At 41.0% G+C, this 20,582-nt stretch overlaps 1 protein-coding gene across 6 annotated transcripts in view; it reads right to left on the bottom strand.

The window, feature by feature from the left end:
- The window catches only part of SERGEF (secretion regulating guanine nucleotide exchange factor), a 464,594-nt gene that overhangs the window by 404,742 nt on the left and 39,270 nt on the right, over nt 1-20,582 (bottom strand). The window lies entirely within an intron of this gene.

The raw sequence follows: 20,582 nt of genomic DNA, 5'->3' as shown, positions 1-20,582 counted from the left end.
TTCAAAACTAGAACAGTCGACTCTATGTACTGTTTACTGCATCCTACTTAAAAGCTCAGAGAACACAACAGTGAAAAAGTGAGGAATCTACTTACTCTTTGGAGCATGATGGGAGAAAAGGTATTAAAATGTAGCTGAGAAACTCATTGCAATTACCCAAAATTTCAGCATTTAGTTTTCAAACAGAAATGCCATGTCTGATGAGGCATGGATTGTACATGCAATTGTCTCAGGAAATCTGCATCCTCTAGATGTGCTGTATAGAATTTGTATACATATTTGTTTTACAAAAGAAACCTTTTTGTTTTGTTTTAAGAGACACGCACATAAAATAGCTTACATTAAATTCCAAGAGATTTTCCTTCCTTCCCAGTATTTGGCACAGAAACATCCTGTGTCCCTGTATTTAATATAAGGTTTATGTCTTCTTCAGAGAAGATACCTTCTGCCACAAACTTCCGTTAGCTGCAGAATAATGGTTTGTTCTGCATGGTAACTGATGATGGGGGAATGGTGCCACAAGATGCTCGGGGTGTCCCTAGCCTCTGACTGCCTGAAGCTGAGAGTGGACAACAGGGGATGGATCACTCAATGATTGCCTGTTCTGTTCATTCCCTCCGAAGCACCTGGCATTGGCCACTGCTGGAAGACAAGATTCTGGGCTAGCAGGACCACTGATCTCACCCAGTATGGTTATTTTTATGTTCACAATCATTATTAAACATTTTAAATATATTGATTTGTTTGGTAGGAAACAGAATTTTGTCGCCCCTCCCCTACCCCAAGAAAAGTTTATTTTAAATAATGTCAGCAGAGTTTAGTTCCCTTCCATGCTACAGTACATTGGGCCCATTACTATGGAGCTCCTGCTCTAAGCATAGACATTCTTAATGCATATAGCACTGTAACGGCGTCAGCACCTGCCTCTCACGAGCACCACCTTTCTGTGAGCCTGCTTTTCTTTCAGTTCTTACAACGGGGTGGCACCCCCGGCCGATGCTTCTTTCAGCAGGTCTTCAATGACTCAGCCCTCTGGCCAAGTCACACACACTGCCCGCCCCCACCTTCTAGGGTATACAGTCCCTAGTTCTTTCTCACAGCACTGGTATGGTGCCATAGCACCAAGGCTTCTTTCCTGGAGACAACTGCCCTTTTTAACAGACCAGCAGGGCCCATCTCAGTACTTTCACCTGGTCTGGCTAGGTCCTGGGCTCAGTACCCTGAACTCAGCCTGCCTGCACTGATCTGTCCACAGTCCTGCTGCTCTTCTAGCCAGCCAGGCACCTTGTCCTCCCTCTTCAAGCTCCCTGCATCAACTGACTGCTCTGTCTCTGCTGGTTCCTTTTATATGGACCTTCTGACCCTTGATTGGTCACGCCAGCAGCCCCTCTGATTGGCTGCTCCCCTGCAGCCACTCTAGGCTGCTTGGAGGACTCCTCCTTTGCTCTTTTCTGGGGCAGGGCCTCCAGACCTAGTCTACCCTGTCACAAGCACTTATGTAGAGCTTTTCACCTTTAACTCTCAAACTGCTTTATAAATGAAGCTAAGTATCATTAACCTCATTTTCTCATTCTACAGATGAAGCGAATGGCTTGACAAAGCCCTGGCTGGGATGATTTAGTCGGGGATTGGTCCCGCTTTGAGCAGGGGGTTGGACTAGATGATCTCCTGAGGTCCCTTCCAACCCTGATATTCTATGATTCTATAATCACTTAAAAATCTATCTTTTGTAATTAATAAACTTGTTTTATCTAAACCAGCGTGCCTTTAAGTGAAGTGTCTGGGGAAAATCTCAGCTCTGTGACAAAAGGCTGTTGCATATCTTTCCCACATCAAGGGGAAAGTGAACTTTATTAATGAGTTAACACAGTACAGATCCCTGTGCAGTGCAAGATGGTATAATTTTGGGTTTATACTCCAGCAAGGGTGCATGGTGGAGGAGCTGGGAAACTGGCTGTTGTCTCCTGCCTGTCTTTGAGTGGCTTAGGTAAAGCACTCAGGTAGCTCAGTTTGGATGTGTGGCACCACCAGCTATCACGCTGGGTGATAAAAGGGCCTGGAGAGGCTGGCTGGAATCTCCAACAAAGCAGTGTGAGTTAGACCAGACCAGCTGGGGGATTAGGGGGCACAGCAGTTCCCACAGCTCCTAGACTGCACCCCAGGGGTGACAACCCATCACAGTGGGTTTATAGTAAGCGTGCTTGTCATGATTGAAACCTGTTAGCCTTTTCTTAAATAGACTGAAGGATGCAAGAAAGCTTAACGGGGCAAGTCCAGATCAAATTAGATCATTCTAGAAAAAAATGTAAAGGCAGTTGGTAAGACAAAGAGAATCCCTACAGTACTGCTGCTTTGATACACACCTGAAACATTTTTAGCAAGTATATTTTTTAACATATGGTATATCCTAATAAACAATCTGATACTAAGGGCTAGTCTACACTAGAAAAGTTTTGCTGGTCTAGCTATTCCAGCAGTTCTATATGGGCAAACCCTCCTAGTGAAGACACAGGTTATACCGGCTTTTGCTGGTACAGCTTATACCCGTTCCCCCAAACAAAATCAGCTACACCAGAAAAAGCACTTTTTTTACAACTGTGTCTACAATTAGGCTTTTGCCAATATAAAAATCTCCTTAAAAAAAAAAAACACATCCCAAACCATTATTAGACTGGTAAAAACTTTAAGTATAGACCTGGATTTAGGCTCTGATCCTACAATTGACAGTACACAGTCGACTACTGTCCCCCACGCAGAGTCTCATTCACTGTAATGGGGCTAAGCAAGGGAAGAGCCTTTCACCCACATGCTATCACCTGCAGGATTGGTCGCAAAGGCCCTGATCCTACAAACACACACCTGCTTAAACTCTGCTGCTGCGAGTAGCATCAATGAGACTTAAGCACAGACTTAAGCAACAGCAATGTTGGCCATAGAGAGGAAGAACAACAACAATATTTAGTTCTTAGAAAGTGCTTTTTATCCACAGATCTCACTGTGCTTTACAAAGCAAGGAAACTAGGGCTAGCTCTAGCTAAACATCTGGTTACTTATATGTGAGGCTAAGATTATGTCACGGAGGTCACGGAATGCATGACTTCCAAAGACCTCCATGACGTTTTCTGCTTCAGTTACGGCAGGCGACGGGTGGGTCCCGCAGCTCCCAGCCACCGCCACAGGCAGTTCCCAGCCACCATGGGCAGCAGGGGGACCCCAGCACTCTCAGCCATCCTGAGTAGCGAGGGGGGACCCCAGAGCTGCAGCAGCAGTGAGTGCTGGACCCCCCTTCTTCACCACTTTATCACAGTTAATTTTAGTTAAAAAGTCAGGGGCAGGTCACGGGCTACCATGAATTTTTGTTTATTGCCCATGACCTGTCTGTGACTTTTACTAAATATAACCATGACAAAATCTTAGCCTTATTTATATGACCCACATCACCATAATATCTAAGCATGACAGAGTATTTAAAAATACAAATTGGAACAACAACAACACCTTCTCTTTTTCATTCCCACCTGTAGGGAAAACAGCTTGACTAGTTGATAGCGGGTTATTTATGTGTGTGTGCAGAAATTATTATAGGAAAACTAAGTCAAACAAATGAGTTCTGCATTTACAGGAAGATTTTCAAAGGCACAAAGGTCAGTTAGGCACCCAATTCTCTCCATCTTAGTTCTGAAAGTGGTTAATACTATGTCAGTCTTAACTTTCATAGGAATGAGTTCCATAGTCTCACTTCAGAGCGTCTTGGAAACATCCCAGATCTGGCCACTGGCACCAACTGGATCTTATCATCACAAGGCGTACCAACCTTAACACCGTCCTCATTACCCGCAGTTATCAAAGTGCTGAGTGCGACCAAACCATTCTCTGGTATGCAGAGAAAGAACCAAAGAAAATACACAGATCTAAAGTAAAAGGATGTCCTCGTACCAACATTAGTGCCACTGAGGACTAAGAAAAGTCACAGCAGTACAAGAACACACTCCAACAAGCCCTTGACTCCAGTCATTGTGCCATAAGAGCCCAGCTGAAGTGGGAGCAACTGAAGAACACAATCTATGATGCAGCTGGCTGGCTGTCTTTGGGAAGAAGGAAAATAAGACCAACGACTGACTTAGCACATATCCCAATGTGTTGACACCAGTCTTGGATGCCATACGCACAGCCCAAATCAACTACAAGAGAGACCCACATGAAAAAACCTTACAAGCACTAAGAGTGGCAAGAACCAAGGTACAACAAACTGCTCGACGCTGCACCAATGACTATTGGCTGCACTTATGAAAACGCATCCAAGTAGCAGCTGATGCAGGCAACCTCAGAAACATGCATAATGGGATCAAGAAAGCCTTGGGTCCAACATCAAAGAAGACAGCCCCGTTGAAATCAAGAACAGAGGAAACAATCAACAACTATACCAAGCAGATGTATCGCTGGGTAAAACACTACTCTGAGCTTTACCCTCTTGAAAATATTGTTACAGACACAGTCATCAAAAACCAGCCTATTATGAACCAACTCAACGATGAACCAACGGTAGAGGAGCTTATCCTTGCCATAGATGGCCTCCCCAATGAAAAGGCCCCCAGAAAAGACTGCATACTGTTAGAGGTCATAAAATGCAGAAAATCTATTCTACTGCACCATCTTCATGAGTTGCTCTGCCTGTGCTGGAAAGAAGGCAAAATACCACAAGAAATGAGAGATGCCAATATCATCACTCTCTATAAAAACAAGGATGACAGGAGCAACTGTAACAACTATCGTGGCATATCCCTTCTTAGTATTATGGGAAAAGCCTTTGCCCGAGTTTTCCTGATCAGACTTCAGACCCTTGCAGAAAGAATCTATCCTGAATCACAGTATGGCTTCAGAGCTGAAAGGCCTACTATTGACATGATCGTCTCACTGAGAACACTTCAAGAGAAATGCAGAGAACAAAAAAAGCCCCTCTACATAGTCTTCATCAACGTCACAAAGGCTTTTGATCTTGTCAGTAGAGGCAGACTATTTGTGCTTTGACAACTCTCTCCCCAAGCTCTTAAGCATGATTCGATCCTTCCATGAAAATATGTATGGCACAGTTCAATACAATGGCTCAGGCTCTGAAGCTTTCTAGATTCGTAGCACAGTTAAGCAAGGCTGTGTACTTTCCCCAACTCTGTTTGGGATCTTCTTCTCCTGGCTACTGAAACAAGCTTTTGGTTTCTCAACTGAGGGAATCTACTTGCACACAAGATCTGATGGAAAGCTATTCAGTCTTGCAAGACTCAGAGGAGGCCCTTATCCAACACTTCCTTTTTGCTGATGACGCAGCAGTGACAACCCACACAGAAGCTCATCCTCAAAACCTTATAGACATTTTCCCAAAGCCTGCCAAGACACTCGGCTTACCATAAGCCTAAAAAAGATGAACATAATGTTGAGGAAGCACCTTCCATCAAGATCAACAACTATGAACTTGAAGTGGTGAATGAGTTCAAATACCTGGGATCCACTCTCGCAGTCAACCTTTCACTTGAAATGGAATTCGACATCCACACTGGAAAAGCCGCCACAACAACGTCTAGACTGAGCAAGAGGAGATGGCAAAACAACAGACTGACAGAACACACAAAGATCTGTGTGTATCGTGCGTGTGTTATTAGCACACTTTTGTATGGGAGCAAGACAAGGACCTGATACTCTCATCAGAAAAAGAGAATCAACAGCTTTCATATACGTTGCCTTCATCAAATCTTTGGCATCTCCTGGAGGGACAGAGTCACCAACACTGAGGTGCTCAAGTGGCCCAGCCTACCAACACTCCTCAGAGATACCTCCACTGGCTTGGGCATGTGTGCTGAATGAATGATGGGGCACATCCCAAAGGACATCCCCTACGGCGAACTGGCATCTGGGAAAAAGACCCAAAGGACGCCTAAAATTGCGTTTCAAGGATGTGTGCAAGCTAGACCTCAAAGAAATGGACATGGATGTGAACAACTGGGAAGATCACACTCAAGACCGCAGCCTTTGGAAAGAAGAACTTAACAAAGGTCTCTGGAGTTACGAGAGGAAGCCGCCCAGCTTAGCAGAGGAGAAAAGAGCTTGCAGAAAGCAAAGCCCAAAGGGCCAAAACATCACCTTTAAATGTGACAGCTGCGGCAGAAATTGTCTCTCTCAAATGGGGCTCTTCAGCCACAGCTGCCATAAAACCAGCTGAATAAATTCTTTACCTCTCAGGGGGCAGATACCCATGGTCTCTCAAGACTGAAGGATGCCTACTACTTATCTTTTATGGGAATGAATTCCATAGTCCCGCTTCAGAGCCTGAGAACATTCTGTCTCCCACAGTCACAACCCCCACATTGGTTGACAATTTTACTGCAGAATGTAGCTACCATGTGAACAAAAAAAAATTCTACCTGAGGCAGACACAAAGCATGGAAAATTCCATCCCGAAAGGTTTAAGACTGTCAAAGTTATAAGCATTGGGTTATAATGGAAAGTATTAGGCACTCGTAACAAGAGGCACTGCTATTCTGCCACCTATAACATAGGGGGTATTTAATAATGGCCTAAAAATACATACTATATTAGTCATATAGAATAAGAGGCTGAGGGATGAATTACTTAAGAATTAAAGGTGACATAACAAGGAATATTGATCTAAAATTAGAAAAGGACAATTTTTAATTACAAGTTAAGAAAACACTTCTAGCAGTGAGTCAATTAGACAGTGGAGTACATTTAACAAGGTGGGTTGCTAAGGCATCAGAACTTGATGTTCAAGAACAGACAAGATAAAAAGACTCAGCACATAGAAGACAATCCTGAAATTTGTGGGACGGGATGCAGAACACCATGCTGGAAGTTCTTTCCACTTCTATCAAAACACTGACAGTGTTTAGTAAGAGCTTGATTCTGCAAGGTGCTCAGCATTCTGACCCCAATCCATGAAAGCACTTAAGCTCATGCTTAACTATGAACATGTGAGTAGTTTCACTGACATCAGTAGAATTATACATGTGCTTAAAGTTAAGCACACGCTGTGTTGGATCAGGACAGACTGCTCATCAGCTTGCAGGACTGAATCCCAACTCAGAAACAATGGGCTTAATTGTGTAACTTTAGTGTGTCATATTTTAAGTGAAACTAATATCCAAACCAATAGTACAGAACTTGGTTTTTTTTACCATTTTCATGTGTGCTTTTAACTGGTCCATGTTGAAATTAATGTTACATTATTCATGGTGTCTTATGTATCCGTAGAAATCTGCCTTCCTTTATCTCAGTCACATGGAATTAGTTGATTTTCTCCTATTCTGAAAGTGGATAGTTCATAATCAGAAAATCCCTAAGTGCTTTGCTGAACAGGGATTGACTTAAACATGTGTTTAAATGCTTGCTGAATTGGGACCTCACTTTTTAACCTGCAGTTCAACTTCATGAAAGCTCCTCTAAATATACTTTATATCCTCCTTCAAATACACTGCCACCATGAAGGAAAACGGAAATCCAACTCCCAAAGTCAGTGGAGTTGAGCATGTCTAATGATATTGCTTACAACACTTCTACATTTCTGTCTGACATTGTACACTTCACCATGCTTACTTATTATGCTGTCAGGAATGTAAAGTATGTTGTTTTTCTTTCTTAGCCCTTTCCTAATCAATCTATTCAGCCATATGGACCGTTCAGGTACAACTATAAATAGTCTTAGTTGTACCTGAACAATCCATATGGCTGAAGAGATTTTGGTCTTGCACATTTGACACTGAAACTGACCCACTTTTAAAGAACAGATAAGAATTTTAGTAAATGTGTTGATTTGTTTCTTCCACATCACTCCAGATTCATTTTTGTCTGAAGTTATAGTTGTCACTATTTTAAAATTACATCATCATTACATCACCTATCACATGATTATGTAACCTATCTTGACATCCCTCTTAACTATATTTAAGAACACCTTACTAGACACACAAAAAGCCACAATAAAGGAAGAAGGCTGTGCTGGTTTAGAGGGGAAATGATGGCAGCTATAAAAAAATAAAAATAATAATATATAACAAGTGGAAGAAAGGAATGAATGTATATAACTCAGAAATTTACAACTGTATAAAATTGATAAGGGAAACAAAGGGACCCAAGGAAAAAAATCTATGGCCAGCAAAGTTAAGGACAATAAGGAGTTTTTTAAATAGATTAGAAATAAACAAAATCCTGACAATGGTATTGGTCCATTACTAGGTAGAAATGTCAGAATTATCAATAAAAATACAGAAATGGCAGAAGTGCTCAATAAGTATTTCTGTTCTATATTTGGGGAAAAAACAGATGACAGTCTTACATGGTGAGCAGGCTTGAAGCGGCGTGGGCGGCAGGGACATGCTGGCCGCCGCTTCCCGCAGCTCCCATTGGCTGGGAACAGCGAACCACAGCCACTGCAAGCTGCGGGGGGCTGTGCCTGCGGATGGTCAATGTAAACAAAATGTCTCGTGGCCCACCAGCAGATTACCCTGATGGGCCATGTGCCGAAGGTTGCCGACCCCTGCACTAGTATCTCTAGAACATGTTAAACAGAAGCTACTAAACTTAGACATATTTTAAATCAGCAGGTCCAGATAACTTGCACCCAAAAGTTTTAAAAGAGCTGGCTGAGGAGCTCACTGGACCATTAATGTTGATTGTCAATAAGTCTAGAAGCGATTTTTACAAAGGGTAAACAGGATGACTTGGGTAATTATAGGCCTGTCAGCCTGACATTGATCCCAGGCAAAATAATGGAGCAGCTGATATGGGACTCATAAGCAAGAAAGAATTAAAGGAAGTAACAGAATTAATGCAAATCAACATGATTTTATAGAAAATAGATCCTGTCAAATTATTTTGATATTTTTATGACATTACAAGTTGGATTGATAAAGTCATCAGTGCTAATATAATATACTTAGATTTCTGTAAGGCATTTGACTTGGTACCACACAACATTTTGATTAAAAAACTAGAACAATGGAAACAATTAACAAGGCACACATTAATGGATTAAAAACTGGCTAACTGAAAGGTCTCAATATGTAATTGTAAATGGGGAATCGTCATCGACTGGGTGTGTTTCCAGCGGGGGCTGACAGGCATTGGTTCTTGGTCCTGCACTATTTAACATTTTTATCAATGACCTGAAAAAACACACAAAGTTATCACTGATAAAGTTTGCAGGAGACACAAAAATTGGGGCAGTGGTAAATAATGAAGAGGACAGGCCACTGATTCAGGGCAATCTGGATCACTTGGTAAACTGGGCACAAGCAAACAATATGTGTTTTAATATGACTAAATGTAAACGTGTACATCTGGGAACAAAGAAAGCAGGCCATATTAACATATGGGGGATTCAATCCTGGGAAGCAGTGACTCTGAAATAGATGTGGGGTTGTGGTGAATAATCAGCTGAACGTGAGCTCCCAGTGTGATGCTATGGCCAAAAGAATTAATGTGACCATGGAACACAAACAGTAATCTTGAGTAGGAGTAGAGAGTTATTTTACCTCTGTATTTATCATTGGTGCATCCACTGCTGGAATACTGTGTCCAGTTCTGATGTCCAGCACTCAAGAAGCAAGTTGACAAATTGGAGGGTGTTCAGAGAAGAACGACAGAAGGATTAGAAAACCTGTGTTATAGTGATTGATCTCTTTGAGTTTATCTATTTAGTTTAACCAAAAGAAGGTTAAGAGGCGACTTGATTACACTTTATAATGGGCTTTTCAGTCTAGCAGAGAAAGGTAGAACACAACCAAATGGTTGGAAGTCAAAGCTAGACAAATTCAGACCAGAACTAAAGCATACATTTTTGACAGTGCAGGTAATTAACCACTGGAACAATTTACCAAGGCTTGTGGTGGATTCTTCATCATTGACAATTTTTACATGAAGATTGGGTGTTTTTCTAAAAGACATCTCCAGAAATTGTTTTGGGGAAATTCTATGACGCCTGTTATACAGAACGTCAGACTAGATGATCACAATGGTCCTTTCTGGCCTTTGGATCGATGAAGTTAATAATACCCAAAATTCAAGAACTAGACACTCGCTAAGCTATTTCTTCATAAATTCTATCCAATAAATTACGTATGAAAATAGTTAATATTCTAGGTTTTTTATTACAACTCATGGATGAATTTAAAGTAACATTACTTGTAATCGCTGAATAGTCACAATGAATGGTAGAACTTTATTTGGTCAAAGTTACGATAGGAATCGTTATATAAAATTCTTTTTACATCTCTTTCTCATGAAAATTCAGAGGTTCTTATGCAAAAATTTGAGGTCCATTTTGAATCTGCTGTTAACCTCTAAATTTCATATTAATTCTTTCTATGATCCATATCCCTCTTGGTGCTCTTCTGCATATTTTATATAGTTGGGTATGTTTCCAGTACCTTTTTTGTATTTTATTTATAATACCTTAAATTTATCCATTAAAAAATTGCACACAAAACACAGTCCTAGACATACGTATCTACTAATGCCTCTTCAGTAAAATCAACTCAGAGCAATAGACGGCTTTTCATTATATCACTCTTTTCATACACTGATGCTGGAACTAAGGGTGCTGCTGCACCCCCTGGCTTGAAGTCATTTCCATCATATACAGGGTTTACAGTTTGGTTCAATGGCTCTCAGCACCCCCACTATACAAATTGTTCCAGCGCCCCTGTATTCACAGCTCTATAACCTTGAAATTCCAGCTTTTCCTGTTGAAAGATTGTATCTCGTTTAGAGAAAATAAATGTTATTCAGTGGAATTCACCATATGGGGCAGAAAATTCTCTAAAACAGGTGGACTGTTAGGTTCCTAAAAAGGAAAGCAAATATTCCCAAATTTGAGGCCTTTAGCACAAATTCCGATAGAAAAGTTAAGGGCACAAAATTAAGCACTCCTTACTCTGGCAAACTCCCTTTTACTTTATTAAAGCATTATGCTTCAATGGGATCTTTGCAATAGCTAAGTAGTGCTGAAGAGGGCCCTGAATTAACATGTCAAATTACCATGCCAGATAATAGGATGGTGATAATTGACAACATCATATGATAAATTCAATGTATCGTGCTAATTACTGTGCAGCTCTGATAATTTCACCGGCACTCTGTCCACTGAGCCATCTCTGTCAGGACTGCACCTAATATTCCAAACCTTTAAGAAGCTTTGAACAGCCTCCATAGATTGCCCCATTATTAAAAAAATAAAACCAGAGAAATGTTTGTCTCTTTGCCTCCACATTTACATTGGCTGAACACTCAAAATGGGCAATACCTGTATTCAGTCAACGGAGATATTCACATGCTTAAAGTTGAACTTGTGCTTAAGTGCTTAGCTGGACTGGGCAAGAATCGGTAGAACATACTGTGAGGCTAGATTTTTTGGTAAAGACATTGTAACCTTAGGTATCAGATGAGGCTATGGGCAAACCAGAATTACTATGTTTGGAAGAAATTAAAATGAAACCTATTTGTTGTAAAATCTAGTTAGAGGAGAACTATTGTCAATGATAGACTGAAATGTGGGCTTCTCTCCAGTACATACGGTTGTTTCTGCACTCTGCCATCCCATCAGAAACAGCACCATCAGGGGGTTATGTTAAGCCAACTATCATTCCTTGCATTCATTTTCAAACTGAAAAAATGCCCTTTCATATCTCTTCCCTCCTGATTAGAGACACGACTCTGCTTCACCAGCTGTGCGCTGGCTCATTTTAAATTCTAACTATGATGCATCTCTCACTTGTAGACTTTTATTAGCAATGCCTTAAAATGCAGATTGCTGCCTAAATTTAGTTACATAATTAAAAACAAATCTAACTCATCTCTACCCCAGCAAACAAAATTGCTGCACTCAAGGTTCAACAGAGGGCTTGACTTTTCATCTAAAAACAACTGTATCCTAATGACATGTAGGGAGAAAAAAAAATCAAAGTGCTATTTAGTGATGCCTCTAAAATGCAAAGATGCATAAAACATTAACCAGCTATGGAAAAGCTCTATTTGCAAATGCATTATAGTATTACCAGAGGTTTACTGTTCTGTGTACTTCTGCAAATAAATTCAGCGCTATGCTACTATGGCAGGATGAGTCAAACTCTTTTACTGACATTCTATATTTATACCTTCATGTCCTTCTTCTGCTCTCAGTTCTGTGCTTTATTCCATACAACCCCTGTTTTACCTGGAACTCCCTCCCTGACTCAGTCCACCTCATCCTCAGCCTCTTTTGGTGTCTGGGCTAGCCGGGGGGGGAAGGGGGGCTGCAGCTGGGCTCTGAGAGGTAGGGGATGCGGGTGTCTGGGCTGAGGGCACCCCGCAGCGGGCTCTGGGGGGAGGGGGTGTGGGTGTCTAGCACTCCAGCTGGGTTCTGGGGGGCAGAAAAAACAGGAACTGGGTTGTTGTAGGGGTTTCTTTAACTCTTTACTCCTGGGGGACTTGTGTGTGTGTGTGTGTCTGTCTGTATTGTTACAGACATAGTTGCGGATAGGTATTTTTAAATAAATTACCAAAATAATTGAAACTCGAATGCTTATATAGCGTTATTTTGACAAATAAAATATGCAGAATTTTAAAATATTGTGCACCCAATTTTTAATTTTTTGGCACAGAATTCCCCCAAGAGTAAGATTTGCAGCAGGAAGAAAGCTCAGACAAAAACAAGAGGGACTTCAACTCAGGCTGGAGATGAGAGGAGGGAGTTATGCATTTGCTGGTTCTGCCTTCTTCCTGTAGCTTATGATTAAAGCTTGTTAGAATGAACATATAAGAGGGGCCATTTGCAGAGGCTTTTACTACATCAGGCCCGACGCACCGACATGCAAGACACAAGATTTACATCTGCGGTTGTGATTGCTCAAGTTTTTTTTTTTAAATGAAAAATGGGGAGAGTTAGGATATCAAGAGAAATAAGTAGCATGTGGAAGCTGAACTCCTTAAGCAATCAATCCTTGGAATTGCTGAGCAGCCTCAGCTACTATTGATGGGAGGGAGGCCTCAGCATCTTGCAGAATCACACTCTAAAGGTCCCGATAACTGAACAACAGAGTATAGCATCTGCACAGTAATAAGTGGCTGGAATACACAAGTAGTGTGCCAGGGTCCTGGTCTAATAGCAAAAGAATCATGAGGATCCCACCCCAAGACAGGTAAGGGTAAGAGGCCCAACATCTAGGAAGGTGCAGTCAGAGAGACCAGAAAGGGGAGAGAGGTGCAACTAGCTCCATAACAGTCACAAGCCTAACTGCCATTTGTGTTTTCAAAATATCTCCCACAACCCAGCCTGAGTTCTACCTTCTTCCCAACCCTTCCATCTTTCTCTAGCTCAAACCTACAGCTAGAATTCAGTGATTGCAAGAGATTTTCAACATTTCATAGCCACAGGTCATAAAACATGGGAGCCAGCAACTGAAGCCCTGTCTACGTTAGAGACATTTGTACCAATGTAACTACACCAGTGCAAACCCCTAAGCATCAGGCTAGAGAGGAGCTTAACACCATTTCTCTTTCAGAAGAATAAAGTTGGACGGGAACAAAACAGAAGAACAACAGAGCATGAATGAAAAGCACTCCAGTTCTTCACAGCCTTTTCTCCTCTGACACATCAAAAGGACACTGACTGGCAGAAGCAGGGCTGTCACATTCATTTTTCATAGACTGCAATGGGATGGGACAGCTTGGAAAGAAATCATGACTATCCTCCTGCCTTGTGGGAAGTTGCAAGGTGAGGAGGAGTCACTGACTTGTGCTGAAGTGCAGAGCTGGGGGGAAAAAAAAAAAAGACTCATGAAACCATTTTATATGCCAGGCTCAGTTCACTGCAGGCACTCAAACCCGAAGAACATTTGAAGACCTGATTTTGATAAATATTGATATTGATAAATATTGCTACAATGTGATGAGGACCTTTTCAACAGCTACTCTGGATTTTGAGATCCAACATGTCAGCAGGTCTCTGCACACATTCCAATTATTATCTCATGCATGTGTGCTAAACCATGCTGGTTTTTAATCTTCTGCTTAAAGGGCAAGCAAGAGGAGACAAGCAAAAAAGATTTAGTGCCTTTCTTTGTCCTGTGTGACTTGCCAGCCTGATTCTTCAAAATAGATGGGTTCGGACACCCCTTGTTGTCAGCTTTATATCATCCCCAAAATGTGCCCTTCTCTTCTCACAGAGTTGTTGTCCATTTTCTTTTAAACAAGTTGCTCATCTTGCAATCACCTATGCTCACAAAGACAGGAGCCTGAAACAAAATATTTGTATCCAAGGGAATTCTTATGGAGTACAGGACCAAGAATCAGGGCAGAACATTGAGATGAGAACTGCCAAATTGACTATCACTTTGGGGGAGAAGACACTAGCAGGAAAATGCATAGTGATTCATATCCCTAAAGAACTATATGTATATATAATATCCTGTGCTCAAGACAGAAAAATCTTAACTGAGCTGGCAGACAGAACTGCACCTGAATAAGAGGTTTCAGAGTAGCAGCCGTGACAGTCTGTATCCGCAAAAAGAACAGGAGTACTTGTGGCACCTTAGAGACTAACAAACTTATCTGAGCATAAGCTTTCGTGAGCTACAGCTCACTTCATCGGATGCATTCAGTGGAAAATACAGTGGGGAGATTTATATACACGGAGAACATGAAACAATGGGTGCTACCATACACATGGTAAGGAGAGGTTTCAGAGTAGCAGCGGTGTTAGTCTGTATTCACAAAAAGAAAAGGAATACTTGTGGCGTTTGTCTCTAAGGTGCCACAAGTACTCCTTTTCTTTTTACTGTAAGGAGAGTGATCAGGTAAGGTGAGCTATTACCAGCAGGAGAGTGGGGGTGGGGGAGGAAAAAACCTTTTGTAGTGATAATCAAGGTGGGCCATTTCCAGCAGTTGACAAGAGCAGTAGGAGGGGAAATAAACAAGGGGAAATAGTTTTACTTTGTGTAATGACCCATCCACTTCCAGTCTTTATTCAAGCCTAAATTAATTGTATCCAGTTTGCAAATTAATTCCAATTCAGCAGTCTCTCGTTGGAGTCTGTTTTTGAAGTTTTTTTTGTTGAAGAATTGCCACTTTTAGGTCTGTAATCAAGTGACCAACGAGATTGAAGTGTTCTCCGACTGGTTTTTGAATGTTATAATTCTTGACTTCTGATTTGTGTCCATCTATTCTTTTACGTAGAGTCTGTCCAGTTTGGCCAGTGTACATTGCAGAGGGGCATAGCAATGGCATAGCAATACCCCTCTGCCATGTACACTGGCCAAACTGGACAGTCTCTGTGTATATATAAAACTCCCCACTGTATTTTCCACTGAATGCATCCGATGAAGTGAGCTGTAGCTCACGAAAGCTTATGCTCACATAAATTTGTTAGTCTCTTAGGTGCCATAAGTATTCCCTTTCTTTTTGCTGAATAAGAGATGTGTCTTCTTCAAAGTTTCCATGCTGCTTCTTTTGTTTACTTGTTTTATAAGATATGACCACACTGAAGTGGAAATGACAGTTTCAAGAGGAAACCCTTACATGGTCATCTGATTCGTATAAAATATATGCTAAGTCCCTCCTACCCAAAAAGGAATTTGTCCCAATAACGTTTCATTCTTACTCTGTTAATTGTAGTATTGGATGGAAAGTGAGTCCTGCAGAGGGGAACTGGCAAACAGTATTTCTTTCCTCCAGGGGCTAGCTTTTCCTTTATAAAATGGAGAAATTATTGTTACCAGATAATTCAGAAGATCTTTTTCCTACTATTTTCAAACGTGGGTGCTTAAATTGTGGCTTAGGAACCTGATTTATACACGCAGTTTTGATAACCATGGCCAAAACTCACTGGGAAGTATAAAGACAAGTTTTCTGCAAAGGCCTCCTACACCTTATCAGTACTTCAAACTGTCTCTTTGAAATCAGATTTTGCCTATAATAATTAGTGACAAGAGAATAATGCGATCAATAAATGATGGAATAGCTTACATACGACTGATTTGGATGTTTGACTGGGATGAAAAGACTGTTTTTGGCTTTTGTGCAATTATATTAGAAAATGCAGGATTCTCTTACACAAGAAAATAGATCAGTGTAACCAGAATCCACAATAAGCCAGTTATGTAACTAAGGGCTTGTCTACATAAGGAAACTGACCAGCAGAACAATAGCCGTACACTTATGATGCGCAAGTAATATTGGTATAATGCACCACGTGGACACACTATTCCAGAAAAAAAAGTGACTTTTTAGTATCGTTTATATTGCGTGCACCACTAATTTGTATAAGGCCATTACAATATTCTCAGCATTGATTTCTAACCCATTTTGTATACATCCTAACATTTTGTGTTGACCATTGCATTGAGATGTCCACAATGATGCCTAGGTTTTTATCATAAGTTTCTGATCCACATCTATCTTCAGACTGGAAGAATTAAAGCACTGTTTCCACAGGGCCAGTGCACACTCTGATCTTCTCTTACCAGCTTCCTTTGTGAGTGCACTTCTGTTGACTGTTTCATGTCTCAGCCATAATGTTTCAAGAAAGTAAGAACTGGAGAACAAAGTGCTTAGCGCAATGGCATGGGCTGGGGGAGCGTGGAAAGGAATGAGCCAAGACTTGCAGAGATGGCAGTTAATCTCTGTGGGCTGAAACTGATGCAAAGACCTCTGAGGCTGGGAAGGAAAAGAGGCAAGACTGTCCGACAGGGCTACGGGGAAATATTGTCCAACAGAGAGGCCCCAGGACTTGGAGTCCCCACCAAGCAGTGGCAGATTAAGCAGATCCCACTGATCTGTGGATCCGATTCTTGGCTATCAGGGATCCCAGTGCCCAATGGAACTTAAATCTGCGGATGATGTTAGTGAAGCCACACAACTGGGGCCAGGAGCCTTGGGAGTTGGACTCAGGATGAGATAGAGACTGGCCCCAGCTGCCCTCTGTCACCTTGTGTTTGAATTTATCACACTACTACAGTATGCATTATGACACTCCATAATTAACAGCATGGTAGCATGCTAAATCCCAACACTGACGAGCAGCAAATGGCATGAGGGCCAGTGCATATGGCAGGCCAAGCACTGAGACAGTCTGGCCTGCCAGAGAACTGCAACATGAAGCAACAACACCCTGAGCTAAGGAACGATAAGACTATCTCATCAATCTGGACCTTAGCAGTGGTCATGGTTTATTCTGTGGGTTCTCTGAATGGTATATGTAGGTTTTTCAAAGAAGTAATAAAAATTATTTGAATTTGAAAAAGTCTTGTTACTAGCTTGGCAATATAAAAGTGCTAGCAAAGCTTGCTTTTCACCTTAGCATCATAAATGGGGATAGATTCCAGTGTATTTCTTCTAGGCTTTAGTATCTCACGACAAGCGTCCCAAATACAAGTCAAAACCAGAAAGCAATGCTGTCCCCTAGAGGACTGTTAGTCATTGCATTTTCCTGAAACAGTAGTTTTCCTGTGGAACTCCGCTCGTTCCACCTCACACAATCTTCTAGAATTTAGTGATAGGGAAAAAATGAAATTAAATACAAACTCTGGAACTCTACTTGGAAAGGTATTGGAAACAATACAAACAAAGTAATATTGTATTTATCAAAACACATGCACAGCAAACTAGATCCAGGTTTGCAACTGATCCAGGTTAAGAGAAAAATGCTGGAGAATCATATACATGATAAAGATTTTATTTTAATTCAACGGGGTAGGCTAAAGCCCTATGATTAAAAGGGCTAGGCATCTGAATCAATATTAATAAACCACTTCGGTCTTACAGTTTATAGAATGAGCTTCTAGGAAAGAGCCACGGAGAAGCTGCTCAGCCTTGCACAATTTTAGTGTGACTGAATCAACTTGTTTTTCAGTCTCTTTAGACTGCATTATTATTACTTGCTTACAATAGCGCCTTGCAAAAATAAAATTCTTCAAATGAAGATTAATCAAGTAGTCCACCCTAATACCATTCTAGAGTTTAGACTGAGAACCCAGAACCAACAAATATACCTGTAATATGTAGTGAGAATACATTATTGGCTTGGATGTTACTAATGTTAGAGAAATAAATACAAAAACTTATCATATACTATAACCAAAAGAACAAAAAAAAGTTATAAAAAAGCTGTGATTTAAGAAAATCCATACCACAGAGCAACACATTCCACGGAAGAAGGAAAGAGATGAAAATTGATGTAGCAAAAAGAGATTATATATGGATGTTATTAATTATATTACATAATTCTGACTAATGTAATAGATGGAGGAATGCTTAGGGAGCTAGGTTGATAACTATATAAATAAATATATTAGAGTCAAGCGCATATTTAAAGGCCAATCCTGTAGTTCTTGAGCACCCAAAAATCCCCGTGAAGTCAATGAAATTTACGTGCACTCAAGAACACTGGATTAGGTCCTTGAACAGGGAAAACATTTTGGTTTTGTGTTTATAAATCTATTTACTTATCAAGACAGAAAGATACTCCGTGGTGATATATCTGATGTGGAATCATTTCTAGCACCTAGAAGGAAGCTGGGAAATTTAACAAACATTACTGATTTGATCCAGTGTATTAACCTGATCCAAAGCCTTTCCCAACTGACTTTAGCGAGCTTTGGATCCCCCATATCACTATCCTATACTTCACAATTGGAAAAATTTATTGAAAAAGTCTATGATCCTGATTCCCAACTGCACAAAGGTGTAACTTACACCTGCTTTATGGCTCATTTGTGGTGCGAAAACAGTGTTAAGGGGCCTTAGCATAAATGAGATCTCAGACTGATGTATCTAGTACTTAATATTCATAACGGTTGATATTTCTTCTGCATCCCACGCTATCTTACATAAAGCAACTATTCACACAACACACATGCATACTACTTACGAGACTTTACTGCAACAATTAAAAGAACAAAATGACAGATTTTTAAAGCTATTGGGCACCTCCTAGTGCTGACAGGTATCTAGTGGAAATTTCAAAAGTGCTTAGGCACCTAACTCTCATCAAAGTTGCATTCACATGACATTAACAATGCTGCTTAGACTATCACTGTTCTTCAAGAGAACAATGTTAGTGTTTAAATAACACATACAGAAATAGTAATAGCTAAGGTGTGGTAATCAATTAGTCAAAAGCCAGGAAATGCTAAAGTTGATTGAAGTCTTGATCTCTACCAAAAAAAAAAAAAAAAACAAAGAAAACCCACTACTACCACACACATAAAAAGGCCATATTTCTTTAAAACAAATCAGTTCAGTAGCATTTTTTAAAGCTATTAATGTTTTAAGCTCAAAGAACACTGTAAACTTGGAAAAAAATCAAATTTCCATCTAAAAATATGGCTTCCTACTTTTGCTCCAAGCAACTTCTAAAATGACTATAACTGAGACAGATTACAAATTGTTTACTTTGTACATTTAACTGCTACAGTGTACAATCTGTTTCATTGTTTTGTGATGGTCAGTTTCAACTCCCAGGCCTTGAATCTTATATATCCATTCACCCTATACGAAGTGAGTGCAAAGCGCTGCTGCTGGCATGAGCAAAGAGCTTTGGTTTGGTAGTGTTTTTATACACAGTTTTCACAGTTTCAAAGTTCAGTTAGTTGTAAAAGTGCAAAGTATTCTTATTAGGCTGTTTCATGTCAATACTTTGTATTATTAATGCTTTCAGTTCCAAACCTGCCAGCAAGTTAAAAAAGTATGGATTGGATGAATGGACTATAAGGTGGATAGAAAGCTGGCTAGACTGTCAGGCTCAATGGGTAGTGATCAACGGCTCAATGTCTAGTTGGCAGCCAGTATCAAGCAGAGTGCCCCAAGGGTCGGTCCTGGGATTGGTTTTGTTCAACATCTTCATTAATGATGGTGGGATGGATTGCACCCTCAGCAAGTTCGTGGATGACACTAAGCTAGGGGGAGAGGTAGACACACTGGAGGGTAGGGATAGGGTCCAGAATGACCTAGACAAATTGGAGGATTGGGCCAAAAAAAATCTGATTAAATTCAACAAGGTCAAGTGAAGAGTCATGCACTTAGTATGGAAAAATCCCATGAACTGCTACCGTCTGGCAACCGACTGGCTAACCAGCAGTTCTGCAGAAAAGGACCTGGGAATTACAGTGAACGAGATGTTGGATACGAGTCAACAGTGTGCCCTTGTCACCAAGAAGGCTAAAGGCATATGGGGCTGCATTAGTAGGAGACCTGCCAGCAGATTGAGGGAAGTGATTATTCCCCTCTATTCAGCACTGGTGAGGCCACATCTGGAGTATTGCATCCAGTTTTGGGGCCCCCACTACAGAAAGGATGTGAACAAATTGGAGAGAGTCCAGAGGAGGGCAACAAAAATAGTTAGGGGGCTCTGGCACATGACTTACGAGGAGACGCTGAGGGAACTGGGCTTATTTAGTCTGCAGAAGAGAACGGTGGGCGGATTTGATAGCAGCCTTCAACTACCTGAAAGGGGTTCCAAAGAGGATGGAGCTAGGCTGTTCTCAGTGGTGGCAGATGACAGAACAAGAAGCAATGGTCTCAAGTTGCAGTGGGCAAGGTCTACG

This window comes from Natator depressus, chromosome 6 (genome assembly GCF_965152275.1).
Source record: "Natator depressus isolate rNatDep1 chromosome 6, rNatDep2.hap1, whole genome shotgun sequence".
NCBI lineage: Eukaryota > Metazoa > Chordata > Testudines > Cheloniidae > Natator > Natator depressus.
This window is presented reverse-complemented; position numbering and strand designations above follow the sequence as displayed.